The sequence below is a fragment of the Bactrocera oleae genome, chromosome 3, assembly GCF_042242935.1.
Source record: "Bactrocera oleae isolate idBacOlea1 chromosome 3, idBacOlea1, whole genome shotgun sequence".
NCBI lineage: Eukaryota > Metazoa > Arthropoda > Insecta > Diptera > Tephritidae > Bactrocera > Bactrocera oleae.
The window spans coordinates 32,066,381-32,074,941 of NC_091537.1; positions in this window are offsets into that span (position 1 = coordinate 32,066,381).

Consider the following 8,561-nt stretch of genomic DNA (forward strand, 5'->3'; position numbering starts at 1 on the left):
CAGCTAATTGTCTCCGCCGCCTAAACAATTCACGCGCAAACCTATCAAACGACCCTAACTGCTCGGTATTTGGACTAGTGAAGATCACACTGCTGACATCTAATCATCCATTAGTCCAACTAATCCCCATTCCCTCAAGGTTCCTAATGTCCAAGTATATCGGGCAGAGCGCAATAACATGCGCCCAATCTTCAACACGCGCCCCACACATACACTCAGGCGTCTCAGAAAGGCGCCTCTGATGCAGAAATGCGTTCAGAGGACCATGCCCCGTAAGCAGAAAACCCAGGCTCAGACAGAATCGGAAGACTGGGTTTTCTTCTACAAACCTAACGTACCGGATGTACTCATAGGTCACCCTACCGTTAGAGCTATTGTCCCAACGGTCTTGCCACCTTATCTCAACCCTGTCCTCTAGAAGTCTCTTGCTTCCTAGATATCCTTCCCTCTCCACGTCAAGGTCGGAAATCAGATTATTCTGAAGCAAGGACACACCCGAGCCTCTTCTTAACCTGAATTTTACGGACGGACAGACGGACAGTCAAACGGACATGGCTAAATCAACTCAACTCATAATGCTGATCATTTATGTATATATTTCATGACCTGACTTAACCGCTGCCACAAATCCCCCAGTTACCCTCGAAGAGCTGCAGCTGGCCACTGGCTCAAGACAAATAAATCACCCGGCCTGGAAGGGATCCCAGCAGAGATCCTTAAAAAAATCGCTGCAGAGCGACCGGCAGTACTTCTGAATATGTACAACGCCTGCCTCGAAGCCGGAATATTCCCTGAACCTTAGAAAAAACAACGACTGGTGCTAATCAGTAAGGGAAAAGGTGAACCCAACTTACCATAGGCATACCGTCCGTTATGTATGCTCGACACAACCGGAAAGCTTTATGAAAGTCTACTTAAACCCAGACTCGAAGCAGCCATCATCGAAGCTGGAGGAGCGTAGGCGACTCTAGACGACCGAATTGCCCTCAACAGCGCTAGATGGACAGATATGATCGACGCTCTCAAAAAAAGGTTTAGAATCCCCAACTACCTCAGAGTTGTGGTGCGGAGCTACCTCAGCAATAGAAAAATGCTGTACCAAACCAGAGAGGGACAGACAGATAGCGATTACGTTACGAGCCGCACAAGGATTCATTTTAGGCCCAGACTTGTGGAACATCAGCTACGAGGCCATACTAAAATTTGAAATGCCAGACGAATCGTACTTAATTGGCTACGCGGACGACATCGGAGCAGTAATTACAGCCCGAGACACAAAATATGAGCGACGGAAGCTAAACCAGGTCATGATACGGACGCAAGCATGGCTTGACTCACACAACCTCCAGCTCGCTACAGAAACAAAAGAGCTACTACTGCTAACAAATAAGCACATACCTCTCGAAATAAGTATGCAAACGACTACGGATACCCTAAGGACACCAAAAGAAGTCAACTACGTAGGCGTTAGACTGGACCCCAGATTAACTTTCTGGGTACAAATCCAGCAGTATTTGCAATAGTATACCGCACCGCAGCCCTCAGAGTTTCATCAGCTTAACGAACAGTGTCAGGTAGAAAGTGCAATAGGCGTGGTTGTAATCCGATTTCGCCCATATTCGTACTATAACATAGAAATATGAGAAGAGTGTTGTGTCCCGAATATATGGGGTTTCACCTAAAAGTGGGCGGTGCCACGCCCACTGTCAAATTTTTAACGTGGTTCCTATTAAGTCAACTTATACCATCCCAGAGATAAAATTTAATGTCTTTGGTGTATTTAGTGCTTGATTTATCGCGCTTTTAGTAGTTTTTAACAGTACCGTTATATAGTGAGTGGACGGGGTTGTCACCCGATTTCACCCATTTCCACACCGTCGATAGAGAAGCTATAAGCGTTTGCTTCCAGTGAATTTTGTTATTCTAGCTTTAGCGGTTTAGGAGATCTGCACAATAAACCTATTAGGAGGCATGACCACGCCCACATATAAAAATTTGAACTGCATAAGCCCCTCCCTAATGTGATCCTGTATACCAAATAAGAGTCTTGTATCTTGTTGTGGAGCTTAGTTATGGCAATTTGTTTTTGATCAATGGCGTTTTGTGGGCGTGGCAGTGGTCCGATTACGCCCATCTGCAATACCAACCGTCTTACGGTATCAAAAAACATGTGTACCAAGTTTCATAAAGATATCTCAATTTTTACTCAAGTTAGAGCTTGCACGGACCAAATAAGAGTCTTGTATCTTGTTGTGGAGCTTAGTTATGGCAATTTGTTTTTGATCAATGGCGTTTTGTGGGCGTGGCAGTGGTCCGACTACGCCCATCTGCAATACCAACCGTCTTACGGTATCAAGAAACATGTGTACCAAGTTTCATAAAGATATCTCAATTTTTACTCAAGTTAGAGCTTGCACGGACGGACGGCCAGACAGTCACCCGGATTTCAACTCGTCTCTTCATCCTGATCATTTATATATACATAACCCTATATCTAACTCGATTAGTTTTAGGTGATACAAACAACCTTTAGGTGAACGAAACTATTATACTCTTTAGCAACAAGTTGCGAGAGTATAAAAAAAAGTTAAACGGTTTAAAGTCAGCTGCACAGTTGTAAATCACTATACGGGTTTTATTGGGGGCAGAGAAATTTTTGAGCTTGTTGCATCAACCTTTGACATTGTTAAAGTATAAACATATATTAAAATAATTTTACACATCAATAACTCACACAGATATATTCTGTATAAGGATTGTAAAAAGTACAAAAATTCTTATATGTACATATGGAGATAGGGATAGTAATGATCCGATTTGATCTATTTCTGGAATTACTACAGATTTCCTACGAAAAAAATACTCCGTGAGTTTCATTCAGATACCTCACATACCATGTTTGAAAATCCTGATATTAATTATATGGGGGCTACGGCAAGTTTTCATGCGATTTTATCCACTTTCGGCACACAAATGCACCGTCATTAGACAAACACGCCCCAATTTTGTTAAGATAACTCACATATTGACCGATATATTCAGTATAAAGTTAGCGGGAAGTTCGAAAATCTTTCTATTTGGTATATGGGGGTTAAGACCCAATTCAATCCATTTTTGACATGCAGGCAAAATATTATCAATAAAGTATTCTCTCCTCATTTCAATAACTAGCTCATACATTAAACGATAATTTCGGTAAAAAGTCAACCATGGACATTGGGGTCCACATTTTTGGTTAGTGCGCGCGTGAACAGGTATATGGGGGCTTGCACAAGCTAAAAGTAAAATTCAACGTCTCTGACTAGTTTATTTAATGAGCTATCGCACTTTTAGTAGTTTTGATCAAATGTGTTATATGGGGAGTGGGTGGGGTTATCCGATTTCACCCATTTGTAATGTCTTGAGTGAATTTGGTTATTATAGCTTAAGTGGTTAAGGAGATATGTAAAGGGAGAGCTACGCCCATCTTCAGATGTTTCTCCCTAATGTGATTCGTTGTACAAAATAACAGTCGTGTATCTTATTGCGGACCTTAGTTATGGCAATTTATTGGTTGTCGATTAATGGCGTTTTGTGGGTATGGCAGATGGCGATTACGTCTATCTACAATACCAAGCTTTTTACCGTACCAGGAAGCATGTGTACCAAATTGCATCAAGATATCTAAATTTTTACTCAAGTTACAGTTTGCACGGCTTGGGCGGACGGACGGACAGACAGTCACGCGGATTTCAACTCGTCTCTACATCCTGATAATTTGTGTATACATAACCGATTAGTTTGAGGTGATACACACAACCATTAAGTGAACAAAACTATTATGCTTTGTTGCAAGAGTATAAAAATGTTTACTTCGCTTGCACTGATGTTATAATACGCTTCACAAATACAAAAGATTCCTTACAAGAACTCTAATCGGGCAGTTTGTATGACAGCTATATCTTATGGCAGTCCGACATGAACAATTTATTCGGAAATTGTAACTCTGCCTTAGGCAACAATACATGCCAAATTTCTTGAATATATCTCGTCAAATGAAAAAGATTTTCATACAAGCACTTTATTCCGATCGTTCACTTTGTATGCTGTAGTGGCCCGATATGGACCTTTCCGAGAAATGATCAGCTTCTTTGTGAGAAGAGGACAGGTGCAATAAATTCGATTCATATCTGAAACACTGATTCGTTCAGCAGCATTTGCGCATTTTCAGTTTTTAAAATTTTTTGGTTTAGTTGACTGTCGAAGCTTATACGCCACAAATTGTTCTACTGAATCGTATGTCAAAACAAGAAAAAAGGGACTAGTTTGCGTATAGATAGTCGGATAAACAGACGAACAGATGGATATGGCTAAGTCAACTCAGCTTATTATGTTGATCATTTATATATATTTTATAATGTCTCCGACTTTTGCTTCGGAATGATCCAAACATCGCGGCAATCCTAATATACCCTATTCAGGGTATAAAAAACTATACAAGTAAGTATAATGATCAACAGATGGAAAAAATAGGCAGTCGCTTAAAATCTGCGACAAACAATATCTTAATGTAAATATTGTGGGTGAGGTCATTGCATATTCGATAATCACGATTTCGTTGGATTTTTTCTGTTTTTACTTAAATTAATAATATTCACCAACTCTGGAAACTTATAATAGCAATTTACGTACAGCTGGTCCGATTGTGCGATCTCAAATAATGGGATGATTATTATGAAGATTCACGTTTCATATGGATTAAAGAAATGTTGAGATACTCAGCTTAGTGCATATGGTCTCTGATTATAAGCAAATCAAGAATATAGTCAATGAATCTCAGCTTGAGGTATAACAAGCTACCTGTATAGGCTAGACCTCAGCCTACGACGTACGGCTTACAACCTTCTGGGCGATAATTAATTGTTATGAAAGCAGCAAAAAACCTCGTATATTAACCTAAAATAACCAACAAAACAAAGGATAAAGGCAAATATGAGAATAAAGATTTTAGAAATTTAGTCAGTGAGCAACAGACTATCTGAAATATGCATCAACGGGCCTCTTAAAAACCTAACGTTAGCAGCTATATGCTATAGAGGTCCGATATCAGTGATTCCGACAAATAAGCAGATTCTTATAGTGAAAACAACACGTCCATTTCATATACATATCCCAACATATTATACTCTTGCAACTTGCAAAAGCCCGGCAAATACCCTGAGGTGTTGCCAAAGCCATTATATTAAAAAAAAATTTTGCGATAGAATTTAACATTCATTGTTCGACGAAATTGTGTATAAATTAGAATGAAATTTAGTATCTTCCTAACTTACATTGATGGCCATTAACTTGGACTTAATTTTATTGCTATATTTTAGTTCGCTTCAGCAAATAATATGGTAAAAACATCTTTAAATGAGATATCAGCTCGACCGAAGATGCTAAATTTAATATACAAGGATATTGAATTGATGTAGAAAACGTCAAACAGAGGATCGGAATTCATTATATTAAGAATATGAGGTTTAGGTCAAGGTATAAACCAATTTCATTCTTATTCCGCGCTAAACCATAATTTTTAAGTAAACTTGTCCATTTAATATTATTAAAATGAATAGTTTAAAGTCAGGTGGAAAGACTGAAATCTTCATTTGGTTTATTGGGACGAGCTGATTGCATTAATGTGGATATTGCTCAGATATTTTTGGAAACATAGTTTTAAACAACTTTTTAAATATTTAGCTCACACACTGAATGACATATTCGCCATACATTTTGTTGGAACGACGAAAATCATAATAGTAGTATATCTTAGTTGATCCAATTTTATTCATTTTTGCCATACCAAATAATATTAACATTCCACATACTAATAAAATGCTCATGAGTTTCATTAAAGTACCTCACATACCATCATCAATCTACATATAATATATGGAATAAAGTCAGCTGGATGCTCGAAAATTCTGAGATTATATAGGAACTAGGTAAAATTTTCACCCAATTTTATCCATTTTAGGCACAAAGATCACTGTTATTAGAAAAAACGCTCTCTCATTTTTATTGAGATATCTCAGATACTGGTGAGATATGCGGTATAAAGTTCGGAAATCTTTATATAATATTATATTAGATATATGGGGGCTACGGAAAGTATTTACCACATTTACAGTATGTGGTGGCTTGAATAGTTATGGTCCCATTATGAACTTTTTTAGACCTGAGATTGCGTACCTTAATAGCACTATTGTTGTATCCCTTTATATTAATTGGTGCTTTATTTGTAAATTTGAATGTGAAAGAATCATTTAGTTATCATTTTGTCATACTTTTAGTAGTTTTCAACAAACCCTTTATATGGAAAGTGGGCCGGATTATCATTCGATTTGATCTATTTTCACTCAGTGCTAAAAACTTTTGCAATAAGCGAATTTGGTTTTTATAGCTTTAGCGGTTTAGGGGATATGCACTTTAAACTTATTAGAGGACGTGGATAAGCTCACTTTTTAAAGGTTTTCAAACCAGAGATGCATGTCCTTAATATGATACGTTGTGCTAAATTTGAGTTGTGTATCTTAACTTATGGCTTAGATATGGCACTTTATACGTTTTGGATTAATGGCGTTTTGTGGGCGTAGCAGTGGTTCGACTACTCCCATTGATGAACTGTTCCTTTTGCCAAGAAACATGTATTTTCATCGAGATATATAATTTTTAGTCAAGTTACTCAGCAAGCTTTATACCGATACATTAATTTTTGCTTGATGTGCAATTGGAAAGTGAGAGAATTGGATGGAATTTAAAATTGTGTTGTATGGAAGTAGGCGCAGGTCCCTAGGTATGGGTGCCACGCCGCTTGTTCATTTTTGGTTTTGCTTTCTTTAAATCTCAAGTTTACCATCCTATCTGTAAAATTCAACCAGTCTGACTGGTTAATTGAATGAGTTATCGTACTTTTAGTAGTTTAAATCAAAACCGTTTTGTGGGAAGTGGGTGGGGTTACCACCCGATTTCGACCAAATCTTCACACTGTCGATACCCATACTAAAAATATTTGTCCTCAGTGAATTTGGTTATTGTAGCTTAAATGGATTAGGAGATATGCACATTAAACTTATTAGAGAGCGGGAATACGCCCACTTTTAACATTTTTTTTAAACTGCAGATGCTCTTCCCTAAACTTATTCATTGTACCAAATAACAGTCTTGTATATTAATTTTCAGCTTAATTATGGCAATTTATTAACTTTCGATTAATGGCGTTTTGTGGGCGTGGCAGTGCTTCGATTACGCCCATCTACAATACCAAGCTTCTTACGGTACCAAGAAACATGTGTACCATGTTTCATCAACATATTTCAATTTTTACTCAAATTACAGCTTGCACAGGCGGACGGACGGACGGATTGACAGTCACTCAGATTTAAACTCGTCTCTTCATCCTGATCATTTATATATAACTTATGACCAGAAAGTTTCCGACAATTGTAAATAAGACGAAAACTTGAGTTTTGGAAACAAAAAAAATCGTTTTTGGTCTTTAAATCGTTCACAACTACAGCTCGGTGCGGTCTATTTGCAAAAAAATTCGGCTCTTTTGGAACAAGCCGAGCATTGACGTGTCTCATGCCCAAATTATCAGTCAAAACCAAACGAGCTGCTTCACGGCCGATGTTTAGCTTACGTGTTAGCTCTCTAACACACGCATGTCGATTTTCGTCGAAGGACGACCGGAAGGAGGCATCTCTTCGACGCTTTCTCGTCCTTAAAGGCCTTGTACCAGTCGTAGACTTGGGTTTTCGATAGAATACATTGACAATAACCTATTCTAACATTCGCAACGATTCCGCACACGAAATTTGGTTCGCAACACTAAATTTGATGCAAATTCTTTGTTCAATATTTTTTTACATTGTAAAAATCGCAAAACACTACTGAAGTCGACTGATTTCAACAGCTGCTGCAATCAAACTGATTGAGAGATCGCGCTTATTTTTGGCAAAGTAGTTAAGAACAGTGCTACCAACTTAACAAAAATAGGTGTTGAACAATATTCAGTGCGGGCACTTTAAATGACAAATTTCCGGAAACTCTCTGGTCACAATGTACATATATAACCCTACATCTAACTCAATTAGTTTTAGGTGATACAAACAATTTTTCGGTGAACAAAACTATTATACTCTGTAGCAAGAGTATGAAAACTGAGGGACTAGTTCGCGTATATGCAGACAGACGGACAAGTAAATCGACTTAGCTCGTTATGCTGATCAAGTAGACGACGATAGCTGTTTGAGCTTACACATTAGATTACCATGTTTAAATACTATCTGTGGTGCTGCTTGTATTGCACAATTCCTCATTGCAGCATCAAATATTTTTCTTAAGTTTAAATCCTATCCGACTATAAGTATATACTTTTTTATAATTTTTTATTTTTATAAATCTTGATCATCATCTGATCGATCATGTTGACAAAGCTGTAAGTCTACAGATTCCATTATGCTAAAATCAAAACAATGTTAATATTTCACGGGGTGAATTCCTCTGTTGAAATTTGACTAATGTTCCCTGTCGAACCT